This window comes from Myotis nattereri, assembly GCF_964212035.1.
Source record: "Myotis nattereri genome assembly, chromosome: Y".
Classification (NCBI taxonomy): Eukaryota; Metazoa; Chordata; class Mammalia; order Chiroptera; family Vespertilionidae; genus Myotis; species Myotis nattereri.
In genome coordinates this window covers 4,146,250-4,161,138 of record NC_138094.1, presented here as the reverse complement: position 1 = coordinate 4,161,138, position 14,889 = coordinate 4,146,250, and the positions used below count along the sequence as shown (strand labels likewise).

Genomic DNA, 14,889 nt, shown 5'->3' with positions numbered 1-14,889 from the left:
TCCTCAGTCCTGCCATAGGTGTAGCTATGGCTTTAATTGTAAGGCTAGAATTAGAGCCAGTGTCCAAAGTCTCTGTTCCATGTCAGGGTATAGTCCAGTCCAACATTGGGCTTGTTTAGTTTGTTTTTCCTGCTGCAGTTCATCAGTCTATTGCATGTTGCATCTGCCTGGCCCTTGGCCACACAGGCAAATACAAGAAAGCCAAGAGTCACAAGAACAACAGAGAGAACTACTTTGTTTATGGGACTATGTATCCCCAAATTTTCATGAGTTTACAGTGGCTACATCCACTCTGGCCAGTGATATCTGTCCCCAGATATAACTGTCTAATACTTTCCGTATGTCACCACAGTTTCCCTCGGTATGCAACTGTCTCCTTTTTGTTGGACCCTTTCCCCTGTGATCTGTAGGGCATAGGTTGGTGATCCCTGAGGATTGTGAGGGTGCAGCTTCCTGGACAAATTGCATAAATCACCATGCTTATAATGCCTGGCCTTCTCTTTGCTCCTTTCCTTTATTAATAACTAGCTAATTACAAAGGTATCACGTTGATGTTTTCTTCCAATTTAACCATTGGTTTAGTACAGGGATGAAATTTTGGAGTTTACCTTTCATTATTTCTGGTGGCAGTTTCTAACTTTTTGAATTTATATTTCTCAATTAACTGAAGAAATTGAAATTTTTTTCTCATACTTATGGTTCACTTATATTTAGTTCTTGTATTGCACATTCTTTTTTTTTTTTTTTTTGTACTTTTCTCTAAGTATTGCTTTAAGAAAATCCTCTCCCAAAGAAATGTTTATTGAGTTTAGAGATAGATTTTAGGGGAGAGGGAGAAACATAAATTGGTTGTTTCCCATTTTTGCTCTGAGTGAGAATTGAACCCACAAACTTTTTGGTAAACGGGACAGTGTTCTAACCAACTGAATCACCAGGCCATGGCTTGTAATATTAGTTTTAACCTCACACTCTCATTTTCTCTTTTAAAGCACGTACATGAATATAGAGCTTATGTCTCTTCCTTTCCCTGCACCTGTAAGAAGACTCAGAGGTAATCTTAAGCCTACATGCCATTAGTCCTGACTCAAACCCCTTTCTCTCTTTTCTTAGGTTGTTCACACAAACCAGTGTGCAGGAGAATTTGTTATTATTTTCCCTTGGGCTTACCACAGTGGTTTTAACCAAGGCTACAACTTGGCTGAGGCTGTCAACTTTTGCACTGCTGACTGGGTGAGTTAAGGATATGGTGGGCTTATAGATGGACAGACACAAGGATTAAAGGTAGAGGTCACTGTGGAGCATCTAAGCACTGACTCCCAGATAGTACAGTGTCTTAAATTACTTACAGCTACCAGCTGGACGCCAATGTATTGAACACTACCGCCAGCTTCAGCGCTACTGTGTCTTCTCCTATGAGAAGCTCATCTGCAAGATGGCTGCCTTTCCAGAGAAGTTGGATCTGAATCTGGCTAGGTCTGTGCACAAGGAGATGTTCATAATGGTGCAGGAGGAGCGACGTTTATGAAAAGCTTTGTTGGAGAAGGTGGGTGGGTAGTGGGTACAGGGCTCAGAAATTCATTGAAGTATAATATGGAAGAGAGACAAAGACAAAAATTGAATAAGCACTTTATGCTGCATCTCTAAGTCAGACATTTTAAATGGAAACAGAGACCATGTGTTTATATTTTTTCCTTCCAATTTCCCTTCAGCTATCCTAACAAGGCTGAGCCCACAAAAGGGCTTAGTGTTTGCTGAAGTGGGGTGTCCATAATCCTGCTCCTGGTCTTTACAGTGTACTAGGGGCCCAGTGCATGAATTTGTGCACTTTGAAAGAAACTGGGCAGTGAAGCTGTGGTGGGCACAGGGGCAGGTCTCAGCCCATCCTCCAGACTCCCGCTCAGCCCCTTCCACTGTGGGGCTCGGTCCCTTGGCTTCCGGTGCTAACAGTGGGTGCGCTAACAGTGCTTGCGAGAGGCTGCTGCTGTCCCAGTCTCCTTGTAAAAAAACAAAACGTTCCTTGCCTTTTTTCCCCCCCTCCAGATATTGGTACACCTTGGATGAGCTACTCATTATCTTACATAATCATTTTAGAGGATACAGAGGAAGTATCAGAGCTGTGTCAGATGTCTTTTTTCTTGCCTTGTTTTCCCCCCTCCAGATATCGGTACACCTTGGATGAGCTACTCATTATCTTACATAATCTGAAGATTCGAGCTGAGTCCTGTGACTCCTGGGCAAACAAAGTACGAATGGCCTTGGAGGTAGAGAATGGCCAGAAGCGCAGTAAGTTGATGAGAAATGGAAAGACACATGGGCAAACTGTTTTGTTTCAGCATTCACAGACTTTTTCTTCCTCCTTTTTCTCTTTGAAGAAGAGACTGCAGACTTTGAAGGGCTAAGGGCACTGGAGTCTGAGGCCCATGAGAAATGCTTTTCTAACAGTGAGCTGTTTCAACACCTGAAGAATGAAGCAGAAGCTTGTATTACCGAAGTCCTGGGGCTGATCAGTGGCCAAGAGACTAGGTAAGTTAAAGAAAAGGGTGAAAAAGGATGGCATTATGTGAAATGGATAACAAAAATGGATAGATCCCAAATAATATACATAGCAAAAGTTAATAAGTAATATGTGGCCACATTAGTGATAAAAACTTACATATAACCTATTTGAAGAATCATGGATTCAGCACTAAATTCTAGAGACAATGGCTAGAGAAGACATGAAACAATGTAATATGAACTAGAAATCATTGAAAAAGAGTTTCAAATATAGGATGTATAGGCATAGCTCACTTTATTGTGCTTCATGAATGTTTTGTTTTTTACAAGTTGAAAGCAAGATCCTCCATCAGCAACAAGATTATGACTTTTTTTTATCAAGATACTGCAGTGGTCGGAACTGAATCTGTAATATTTCTGAGGAATACTTATATTTCTTCTACTGTGAATAACAATGAGAATGAAGATGGGAAAGAAGAATTGTAGTCCTACCATACTTATGTAATTTCATAAATGTATTTGGGTATCAAGATTTAAACAAAAGTCATTCTTGGCTTTGTGGGTTAAAGTGAAATTTTTAAATTATATTTATGTAATGGTCATCAAAAGTATATGATACTTTTCTGGCTGAGAAATCAAGTTAATAGTTATATACACACTAGTGGCCTGGTGCACGAATTCGTGCACAGGGTGGTAGGGTGTCCCTCAGCATGGCCTGCACCCTCTCCAATCTGGGACCCCTGTGGGATCGGACCTAAACCAGCAGTTGGACATCCCTCTTGCAATCTGGGACTGCTGGCTCCTAACCACTCACCCGCCTGCCTGCCTGATTGCCCCTAACTGCTCTGCCTGCCGGCCTGCTCATCCCCAACTGCCCCCTCTGCTGCCCTGCTCATTCCCAACTGTGCCCCTCCTGCCAGCCTTATTGCCCCCAATTGTCCTCTACTGACAGCGTACTTGCCCCCAACTGGCTTCCCCTTCCAACCTGCTCACCCCCACTGTCCCCCTACCAGCCTGATCACCCCCAATGTGCCTCTCCTGTCCCCACAGCTTGATCACCACAACTGCCATCCCATTCTGGCCTGATCACTCACAACTGCTGGCCCCTAACCGCCTCTACCTCGACCCTGCCACCATGGCTTTGTCCAGAAGAATGTTGGAAGGTCTCCTGGAAGGTCTCCCAGTCTACCATATTACCCTTTTATTAGTATAGATAGAGGCCTGGTGCACGGGTGGAGGCTGACTGATTAGCCCTGAAGCATGTCCTGGATCAGGGTGGGGTTTCTCTTGTGAGGTGGGTGGCCTTGGCAAGGGGCCTGTGGTGGTTTGGATGCCAGCCACGCCCCCATGGGTCCCCACTGAGGATGGTGCCAGCCTGGGCTAGGGTTGGGGCAGTTTGCAGGCCAGCCATGCCCACATGGGGTGAGGTTCCCTAGGGGTGTGTTGCCAGCCTGGGTGAGGGGCTGATGGCCATTTGCAGGCTGACCACACCCCCCAGCAGGGACCTTCACCCCACAGGTCATGTCCAGCCTGGGTAAGGGGCTAAGGACCGTTTTAAGGCTGGCCACATCCCCCAGTAGGACACTTACCTTGGTTGTGGCATGGCCAGCTTGGGTGAGGGACTGAGGGCCATTTGCAGTCCCCTTCTTAGGTAGCCGGCCGGGCGACCCAAGCTTCCCGTATGCTCAGGCCAGCTCCATGGCCACTGCCCACAGGCCCCTTCTTCAGTGGCCAGCCCAGGTGAGCAGGAAGCTTGGCTTCCTCAGTCACTGGGGGTGACCCAAGACTGCTGCCCGCTCCAGCTGGCTCCATGGCCACCACCATCTTTGTCCTAATTTGTATATTCCCTCCTGATTGGCTGTGGGGAATCACAGAGGTATGGCCAATTTACATATTTCTCTATTATTAGTGCTGGAGTCCATTCATTGTCTTCACTAGCTGAGTTTAGACAGAGACCCCCAAAAGCTAGTAACCTTTGAAGTCCTAGCAAAGGTCAGGGCTGTGCACCACCCAGTTAATCTAGGAACCACCCAGTTAATTTAGTTAATAATAGTTGAAGCATCCCCACCTTAGTTCACTTAATTCCTTCGATACTTATGTAGATCCTTGTTGATTATTGTTAATCAGATACTCTGCCTATTCCTGGAAATCTATTGATGAGCTAATCAGATACTTTGTCTATTCCTGGAAATTGTCTGCTGATCTGTGTGTCATTGAAACCTCCTTACCCTAAGGGCTACTCCAGATCAATAAAAGATTGGAGCAGCCTGAGCATTGGTGGAAGTCCTTCGGGACTTGCCGCCTGGTCCCCCAATATTGCAAAATTATCTCGTGTCTTTTTCTCTCATTTGTTGTGCGGCTCCTCTTTCAGATAGCGAACCCTACTCCACGCAGAACGTGGAGGGAGTCTTACTCGACATATTAGTGTAGATACTTTGTAAATTTCTGGTAAGAATAGAAAGAACAGCCGAAACCGGTTTGGCTCAGTGGATAGAGCGTCGGCCTGCAGACTGAAAGGTCCCAGGTTCGATTCCGGTCAAGGGTATGTACCTGAGTTGCAGGCATATCCCCAGTAGGAGATGTGCAGGAGGCAGCTGATCGATGTTTCTCTCTCATCAATGTTTCTAACTCTCTATCTTTCTCCCTTCCTCTCTGTAAAAAAATCAATAAAATATATTTAAAAAAAAGAATAGAAAGAACAGGAGCTATTATAATGTACAAGTCAGATTTTCTTAAAATTTTTTTAATTAAATCTTTATTGTTCAGATTATTACAGTTGTTCCTCTTTTTTCCCCCCATAGCTACCCTCCACCCGGTTCCCACCCCACCCTCTGCCTTTACTCTCCCACTGTACTCATCCATAGGTGTATGATTTTTGTCCAGTCTCTTCCTGAACCACCCATACCCTTTTCCCCTCAAGAATTGTCAGACCACTCCCTTTCTATGCCCCTGATTCTGTTATATTCACCAGTTTATTCTATTCATCAGTTCTTTTATTCACTTGTTGATATGTATTTTTAGATATGTATTTTTTATGATTTTTAGATTCACTTGATAGATATGCATTTGTTCATAATTTTTATCTTTACCTTTTTCTTCTTCTTCTTCCTCTTCTTAAAGAATACCCTTCAGCATTTAATACAATACTGGTTTGGTGGTGATGAACTCCTTTAGCTTTTCCTTATCTGTGAAGCTCTTTATCTGACCTTCAATTCTGAATGATAGCTTTGCTGGATAAAATAATCTTGGTTGTAGGTTCTTGGTATTCATCACTTTGAATATTTCTTGCCACTCCCTTCTGGCCTGCATAGTTTCTGTTGAGAAATCAGCTGACAATCATATGGGTACTCCCTTGTAGGTAACTAACTGTTTTTCTCTTGCTACTTTTAAGATTCTCCCTTTGCTTTTGCTCTTGGCATTTTAACCCTTTGAGTGTCAACCAATATCCTAGGACAGGGGTGGGCAACCCCTGGCACACGTGCCAAACATGGCATGCCAGTAACTTTTATTGGCACGCGAAACCCTCTCTTATAATTTTCCATTTACAATTTTTTTCTTAATATTGACTTTTTTATTTTTCAGATAAATTCAGTGTACGTGCATCTTAGATAAATAAATAATTTTACATAACAAGTTATCTTAAAGACCATAGATATGGATGGACGAGAGAGGGAAAGAGTAATTTCTAGGACTCTGCCTTAACTCTCCCTGCCTTCCTAGAACCGACCAGTGTTTTGGTTTCATCCACATATGCTTGTGAATCTTTGTTCTCAGTGATGAATTTTGTTAAGTCTCGTAATAGGAGTAGCCTGACAGATGAAAGTAGTAGCTCGTGCATATCTCTGATGGTCACAAAATATAAACCTGATGTCAAATCTCTGTCATCATGATGCAGCAGCAGAAGTCCCACTGATAATATCAAATGGAGTCATAAAGTTTTCTGTCGGACTATCAATGTACATGTATACATTAAAAAATAAGTGTATTTTTCATCATCATATACTGTTTTTTTGTCGCTCGAATGAATTTCATTATTTCTTCAAGGTTCTTCACATACATACACCTTAAGAACTAATCAAGTAGGCGTAACATGTTCTCAAAAAACTTAGGGTTGTCACGCAGAAGAATTTTGAGTCAGAGATTTTGCTGGTTTTGGCATGCACTCACAAAAAGGTTGCCCACCCCTGTCTTAGGAACTATGCTAAAATTGCCAAGGTATTTTTGCTCATTTTACAGCAGTTTAGGAACAAAATTATGAATCACAAGTAAATGAAGTTACATATTCAAAACTTAAGGAAACCTTTACTACATTGACATATTTAGCAATATCATCATGACTAATAAAAGCAGCCTTAGAACTGGACGCCATTTCGAAGCTTTGATAGCGCGCCTGGCACTTTTGGTGAAAGACAGGAGGAGTTCGATCGCGCTCCCCAGCACTCTAGGGGTTAATTATAATGTATTTTGGTGTGGTCCTCTTTGGATTCCTTTTATTTGGGGTTCTCTGCACTTCCTGGACTTGTAAGTCTATTTTTTTCACCAGGTAGGGGAAGTTTTCTGTCATTATTTCTTCAAATAGGTTTTCAATATCTTTCTCTCTCTCTTCTTCTGGCACCCCCATAATTCAAATGTTGGCACGCTTGAAGTTGTCCCAGTGGCTCCTTACACTATCTTTATATTTTTGGATTCTTTTTTCTTTTTCCTTTTCTGGTTGGGTGTTTTTTGCTTCTTCATATTTCAAATCTTTGACTTGATTCTTCCAATTCTCTAGTCTGCTGTTTAATCTCTGTATAATATTCTTTATTTCAGTCAGTGTATGCTTAATTTCTAGTTGGTCCTTTTTCATATCCTTGAGGATCTCACTAGATTTATCAAGTGTCTCACTAAATTTATTGGCACTTTCTAGAAAATTCTTGAAAAACCTTATAACTGTGGTTTTGAACTCTATATCCAGTAGTTTGCTTTCCTACATTACTGTAATTTGTGACCTGTTTCTTTGTCTCTGAATTTTGGTTGCTTCCTTGTGTTGATAGAGTGGCTTTGTGTGCTAGGTGTCCTATAGGGCCCAGTGGCTCAGCCTCCCTAGTTACCTGAGTTGGACACTCTTGGTGCACCCCTTTGTGGGCTGTGTGCACAGTCTTGTTGTAGGTAAACCTTGATTGTTGTTGGTATCAGTGGGAAGAATTGACCTCCAGGCCAATTGGCTGTGAGAATCAGCTATGTCTACTTATGGGGCAAGTCTTGCTTCAGTGGGGCTTTGGTGCTCTCTGAGTCTGCCCCCTGAGTATATCCCTTATGGATCTGAGGGGTTGTAATCTGGATGGTCCCACTCTGACCACTGGGGACACTGGCTCTTGGATCTCTAAGGAGGTGCTAATTTAGCCTCTGCAAGCTTCTGTGGGGCCTTGGGCCTTCTTTTGGATGTTCTGGGTCTTTCTGACCCAGCTGCAGTTTGTTAGGTAATTTTAGATTGCAAAGGGCCAGGCCATTCATTTGCAAAAGCCTCTGCACACAGCTTAGGTGGAGCAAGGTCTCCGGGAATCAACAGCATGGAGCAAACCACTATGGCTGATCCTCAGCCCTGCCCTAAGAGGCCCTGGGTCTCAGTGTCCCTCGGTAATCTCTGCAAGCACCTCTGAGAGAAAGCTGCCCTCGAGTTTTGCCTGGTGACAGACAGTCCAGTTTCTCCCCATATGAGTCTGGGTCCCCAGAGACTCACCCAGAACTGGACTTCAGAGCAGCTTGTGACTCCCTCCGGATTGAAAAAGACAACCACATCCTCAGTTGCCAGCCCTTTCTGCGCAGGACCTCCGTACCTCAGCACTTTACTTCCGCACCTCCTCTGAGTCTCAGTGTGCTTGTCTCTTTCTTTCTAGTTGTAGAATTTCCAATCAGCCGCCTTCCTGTGGTTCTGAATGATGTCTGTTTTGTCTTTTAGTTGTATTTTTGAAGTGGTTGTGTGAGGCAGCAATTTCAGGTGTTTACCTATGTTTCCATCTTGGTTTCTCCTTTTTTTAGATTTTTAAAATATACTTATGAATGCTTCATTTATCTTATATTAGTAAAAAACAACTAAAACTACTTTACATTAACTTATTAAGGGATTGTTACCTTATTAACAGTCTATTATGTACCTTTGTATTGTTTTTCATCAACTTGTAGTGTAAATTTTCATAAAAAGTTTTCATAAAAATTACGGCATATTTTTTATATTTTCTTTTGGCTTCTTTAGAGTTTTTAGACTTCAATTTTACTATTAAAATGTACTTGGAATCTTTTCTTTAATGCACAGGTTAATTTTTTTTTAATCCTTACACAAGGATACTGTTTTTGTCCCATTGATTTTTTAGAGAGAGTGGAACGGAGAAGTGAAGAGGAGAGTGAGAGAGAGAAACATCAATATGAGAGATACATCAATTGCTTGCCTCCTTCAAGCTTATGACAGGGGACAGGGATCAAACCTGAAACCCATGTACATACCCTTGACCAGGAACAAAGCCTCAACCCTCCAGTGGTAGGCTGATGTTGTAACCACTGAGCCATACCGACCAATGCTTTATTTTTTGGGGGGGGGAGTGACATTGGTTAATAAAATTATGTAGATTTCTTGTGTAAACTTCTACAGTACATCACTGGTATATTGTAGTGTGTCCACTTATGTTTTTAAAAATGTAAAGATAGCAATATTAATGAATTCATGTTTCATATAGAACATTTTTAACTTCTGTATTTGAAAAGAAATACAAATGTATTGGGTGATGGTCCCTGAATGTAGAGGATAACCTTCAAAGATATTACTGTGACATGGAGGAGAAATAAGGATGTTGGATTCATGAATTATAGCCTTGGAAGGTTCACTTAGTGAGTTCTTTCTTTCTGACTCATAGGATTGAAACTCCACAGCTGACCCTGACAAAGCTCCACATCCTTCTTGAGCAAATGGGCAGCCTGCCCTGTGCTATGGATGAGATTAGGGCTGTCAAGGTGAGGATGGGCCCAGCAAGCTGGAATTCTGGTTAAAAATAAATACCAGTGAAGTCTCAGATAGTAGGGAAAATTGAGAACCTGATTATTCTATGTAGCTCTTTATAAATACATCTCTTTGAGAAGCTATGGATATGGGCAGTCCAATACTCTCTCAGGCCTGTTAGCTTATAATAGGGGATGGCCTTCCAAACAAAATGGTAAGCAGAAAAAGTCTCAAGAAGTTTTCAGATAATTACAGGAAAAGCAGGTTTTTGTGCAGTAAATACAGGACCTATCAAGCACATGTCTCAGGGCATGGTTGAAGATAAGTGTAAATCAATATATGTTTACTAGAGGCCCAATGCACAAATTTGTGCATGGGTGGGGTCTGGGCAGCCCGACCCTAATCCGGGAGGATTGGGGCTGGACCTGTCAGGAGGAGGAGATAGTAGGAGGTTGGCCAGCCAGCCTGCCACAATCCGACCCTATCAGAGCTGGGTTGACTGGGGGGAGGGGTGCTCCACCCCTGAATGGGGTGGGTGGTGCCAACCAGGGGCCAGCGGCCTGGGGGAAGGATCATGGGTGATTGGGGTGGGGGGCCAATCTGGGTGGGGCTGGGAAGGGAGAGGGGCTGTAGGAGGTTGGCTGACCGGCCCCTCCCCATATTGAGGTGGGTGTGGGACGATCAGGGGTGAGGCCAGCTGCGGGGAGGGGCTGCAGACCTATTGTGGTGGAGCAGGCTGATCAGGGATAGGGCTGGCCCGTGGGGGAGGATGGAGTGGGGGGAGTTTGGCTGGCTGGGTCCCACCCTTGATCGGGGTGGGAGAATCCAATCAGGGGTGGACCAGGCAGGGGGAGAGGCCACTGGAGGTTGGTGAGTAGCAGACCAGGTCCAGGTGGTTCATTTTTCCAGCTGACTTAATTTTTTCTTTATCCTATATCTCTGCAGGATATCCTGGAACAAGTGGAGGTCTATCAAGTGGAGGCCAGGAAGGCCCTAGCTAGCCTCACAGCCCCCCGTCTAGGGCTATTGAGATCGCTGTTAGAGAGGGGGCAACAGCTGGGTGTTAAGGTGCCTGAAGCCCATCAGCTCCAGCAGCAGGTGGAACAGGCATGATGGCTAGATGAAGTGAAGCAAGCAGTGGCCCCTTTCAGCTCAAAGGGACTCTCTGGTTATCATGCAGGGGTTGTTGGTTAGGGGTGCCAAGGTAGCCTGCAGCCCTTCTGTGGACAAGACTCAGGCTGAGCTTCAGGAGCTGCTGACCATTGCAGAGCACTGGGAATAAAAAGCCCATTTTTGCCTGGAAGCCAGGTGGGACTTAGCCTTTCTCCCATATGTACGCTGATTCTAGTCTTCAGAGTTTGTGTGTGATCCTAAATATGGGTTCAGTGGCACCAGACTCTCTTTAGGCATGTGGTAAACTGTAAATATTTGGCATCCAGTTACATAAATGTTCCTACTGTGTCAAAACAGTAATTAAAGGAAATATTCCTAGACTGAGTTAGTTCTTAGATCACAGATGTGGCACCTGACTTATAAAATACTCACATGTCTGCCTCACTATTTAGAGAGTTCCTCATACTTCAGCAATTATTGGTCTGTTACCCTGTTCAATTTTTTCCAGCTTATGCTTTTGGCAAGGAAATAGGACCAAAAATATGCCCTGCATACATGTGACTTTTAAAGATGTATTTCTCTTTTATCCATTACATTTAGCCAGAAATATCGACCAGCTATACTGGAAACCATAATTCATGAGGCAGAAAACATCCCTGTTCACCTACCTAACATTTAGGCACTCAAACAAGTGCTGACTAAGGCACAGGCATGGATAGCTGATGTGGATGAGATCCAAGTGAGGACCTTGTTTCATATCTTTCTATTGGTGTGCAGGCAAAAAAAGATAGTTTGACTTTTTAACTCCATTGGGTTTGGTTAGAAAAAGGAGGTAGCCGGTTGAGGGAGGCCTAAAGGAACTGTAGTTGTTAGGATAACAGTGAAAGAAGAGAAATATATATGGGTCTAGGCAGACACTGTCAATAAGAATCAAAGCATAACAAATAACTGGCCTGTTAAGTGGGTATTGTTGTTTTTTGAGGCAGTGAAACTAGGAATTCTGGGAGAAAGGAATATCAGAATATATGCTCTTTCAGAATAGTGTAGGTTTTCCTTAATAACATATTACTGCACAGGAAAATATTCAATATTTCTCAGTGCAGTCAAGATATACTTGTTGGTGACATAATTTTAATGAGCTTTCTAATGCCCCTATGTCAGAATGGTGACCACTATCCTTGCCTGGATGACTTGGGGGGGGGGGGGGGGGCTAGTGGCTATTGGCCGGGACTTACCTGTGTGTCTTGAGAAGCTGAGACAGCTAGAGCAGCAGGTACTGATAGCACACTCCTGGAGAAAGAAGGCCTCCAAGACCTTCCTGAAGAATACAAGTTATACATTGCTGTATATAAGACCTCAGGCCTTGACCCATCCACTCTCCTCCTGGCCTGGCTGGTTTGAGATGACTCATGATTACATAGGTGAGTGTTGTGTGCTGAGTAGAGGAAGAGGTTGGGGGATCCTGGTCATTTCTTCTCTGTTTTCCTGCTTCAGGTGATTTGCCCATGTGCAAATTTGAGCTCAGATAGTACCAGGCACAACCGGTGGACAGACAAAGAACTTTGATTATGTCAACCTGACACAGAGCTGCTGGGATTGTCTGCACAGGACCTCAGGGATCCAGGCCTTGTGGTAAGGGATTTGGGCCCAAATGGGTAATTAAGTTTATGACCTGAGTGACCACTTGTTCCCTGGGCCTCAGTTCTCCTAGTTTGGAAGTAGGGTGTTAATAGTACCAAAGAAGGGAGGACTACTGACTTCTTCCCCTATCCTGGGCATGACAGACTGTGGCTTTCAAGATGGGGGAACAGAAGGAGAAGGAGGGTATCCTGCAGCTGCAACACACCAACTCCGCCAAGCCTGGCCGACTAGCATCATCAACCACAGCATCCTTTGCAACCTCCGTCTGTCTGTGTGGTCAGGTGCCAGCTGGGATGGGAGCTATACAATGTGACCTGTGTCAAGACTGATTCCATGGGCAATGTGTTCCAGTACCCCACCTCCTCAGCTCCCTGAGGGCCAGTTCCACCTCATCCCCACTGCTGGCCTGGTGGGAATGGAACATCAAATTTTTGTGTCCATTGTGCATGCGCTCATAGCACCCATGCCTGGAGACTGTCCTGGCACTGCTAGTAGGTCTGAAGAGACTGCCTGTGTGGCTGCCTGAGGGTGAGGCCCTTCAGTGCCTCACAGAAAGAGCCATTGTCTGGCAAGGCAATGCCAGACAGGATCTGGCTTCTGAAAATGTGATGACTCTGTTGGGAAGACTCTCTGAAGTTCATCAACAGCTACAGGCTGAACACAGGTTCAAGGAGACCCCACCCATCCTTCAGTCCCCACCTCTGGGCCTGTCAAAGAAGTCAGTGGCAAGAATATACCTAAGGTAAATTGTGCAACCCTGCTGTTGAACTTATATCGCCTAGCATTACCCCTATTTTTGGGTCTAGTCCTATCACTATTATCTCATTTTTTATCTTCATTCATCCTGCCACTTTGCATCCCTGCTCTCAGTTTGTGTCTGCCTTTCTCCTCCAGGAGGTGGACAGGTCCCTAGGTTATTGCTAGAGCAGCGGTTCTCAACCTGTGGGTCGCGACCCCTTTGCGGGGGTCAAATGACCCTTTCACAGGGGTCGCCTAAATACATACTGCATATCATATATTTACATTATGATTCATAACAGTAGCAAAATTACAGTTATGAAGTAGCAACAAAAATAATTTTATGGTTGGGGGTCACCACAACATGAGGAACTGTATTAAAGGTTCGTGGCATCAGGAAGGTTGAGAACCACTGTGCTAGAGGATGAAGAATAATGCCTAATTCTTCTAGTACTGTTAATCCATTCTTGCTCTCCTTGGCAGGTTCAAAGGTTGCCAGAGAATAGAGATAGCTTGACCAGTCCTGAGAAGGTAGCCTTAGCACAGGGCTTAAGGAAAACAGGAAGGTCTGGGCTGTGGATAGGCTGTTGACTGGATATTACTACTGAATATATGGTCTTTTGGCTTTACGGATACAGCCAGAGGCAAATATCTAAATTATCTTGTCCCATAATCCACCCAGACCTGGGGCTGCTATCCTCACTATTGCCACAGTTCACTGGCCCCATATTGGAGCTGCCTGAGGAGACCTGGGCCCCACTGGAGGAGCTCATGCTGGAGGGGGATCTTCTTGAGGTGAGACTGGATGAACACAATAGCTTCTGGCAATTGTTGCAGACTGGGCAGCCTCCAGACCTTAAACAGATTCATACACTTTTAGAGGTAAAACAGCAGTTCATAGCCAAGAAGTTACACCAAGTAGGTAGAGAGTGCAAGCCTGACTACTGGCCTACAACTTATTTTTCTTGTCTGTATATGATTCTAGGTGGAGAAGCTTGAGCATCAAGGAAGTTTGACAAGGGTCCAGACATTACAGAAGCTACAACAGCAGCAGCAGAAAGTAAATCTGGGTAGAAAGAGTCAGGTTCTTGTTCAAGAAGAGGTAGAGCCAAAAAAGCCCCGGTGCTCAAGAATTAAACCTGAGGAGGTTCAAGAGGAGAAAGGGTATGAAGAGGAAGAAGATCATGATAATATACTCCTGACACATTCTACAGTCCATAGTCACATAATGAGCGGGAACCAAAATAACTTAGGACAAAATGATTCAGGTCTCACAACCTCGTTTCCTTCTGTAACTCGTTGCTATTCTTGTCCTACCCTCAGCAGCAAGAGTTGTGACAACAGCACAAAAGTGTTTGTGTATTTTTTAAAATTTTGCTGCCTCCTAGTCCTATTTGTTACCTGAACTTTATTTCCTATTGAGAATTTGTCCCTTCAGAGTTTCTAATAACCTAACTAGTAAAGGCAGTGTTTTAGGCTCAAGTCCTATACATAATATCTAGTATTCTTCTTCCCGAAGTCTTATGTGTGGACGAAAGGGGCCACATGCTGACCTGACAAGCTCAGAGGAGGCCTGCATAGCAGTTTTGCAAACTCGGAGACCTAAAGTAATCACAAAGGATGGTCTGAATTAAACTTTAACTAAAAGCAGTTATGATGGGCAGTTTCGTCCTAGGCCAGTATCTTCACTGACTAGGTCCACCTTTACCGTAACTGAGCCTATCTGTCCTTTTGCATCTATGATAACATGTCCTTGGGATGTCTGGGTAATTTGTGACTTCCCTTTTTATGGAGCCCCTAGGGCACAGCCAAGTGTGCTGGGCCCAGGACAGATACCACAGATTCCTTCATTTATCATGTTAACTGTTCCTGTCCATCATTTTACTTTTTGTCCAAACCCGGAGGTTTCCCCACTTTACTTTATCCCTCCT

At 44.0% G+C, this 14,889-nt stretch overlaps 1 pseudogene across 1 annotated transcript in view; it reads left to right on the top strand.

The window, feature by feature from the left end:
* Positions 1–14,363, top strand: part of LOC308512299 (lysine-specific demethylase 5D-like) — a 91,014-nt pseudogene extending 76,651 nt beyond the window's left edge. Inside the window, exons 12-24 of the transcript in view lie at positions 1,111–1,230; positions 1,349–1,551; positions 2,159–2,283; positions 2,385–2,523; positions 9,384–9,480; positions 10,412–10,774; positions 11,180–11,318; positions 11,741–11,927; positions 12,074–12,211; positions 12,364–12,962; positions 13,442–13,533; positions 13,597–13,840; positions 13,944–14,363. The product of the transcript in view is annotated as a lysine-specific demethylase 5D-like (transcript). The remainder of the gene's footprint in view (positions 1–1,110; positions 1,231–1,348; positions 1,552–2,158; positions 2,284–2,384; positions 2,524–9,383; positions 9,481–10,411; positions 10,775–11,179; positions 11,319–11,740; positions 11,928–12,073; positions 12,212–12,363; positions 12,963–13,441; positions 13,534–13,596; positions 13,841–13,943) is intronic.
* The last annotated feature ends 526 nt before the right edge of the window (positions 14,364–14,889 follow it).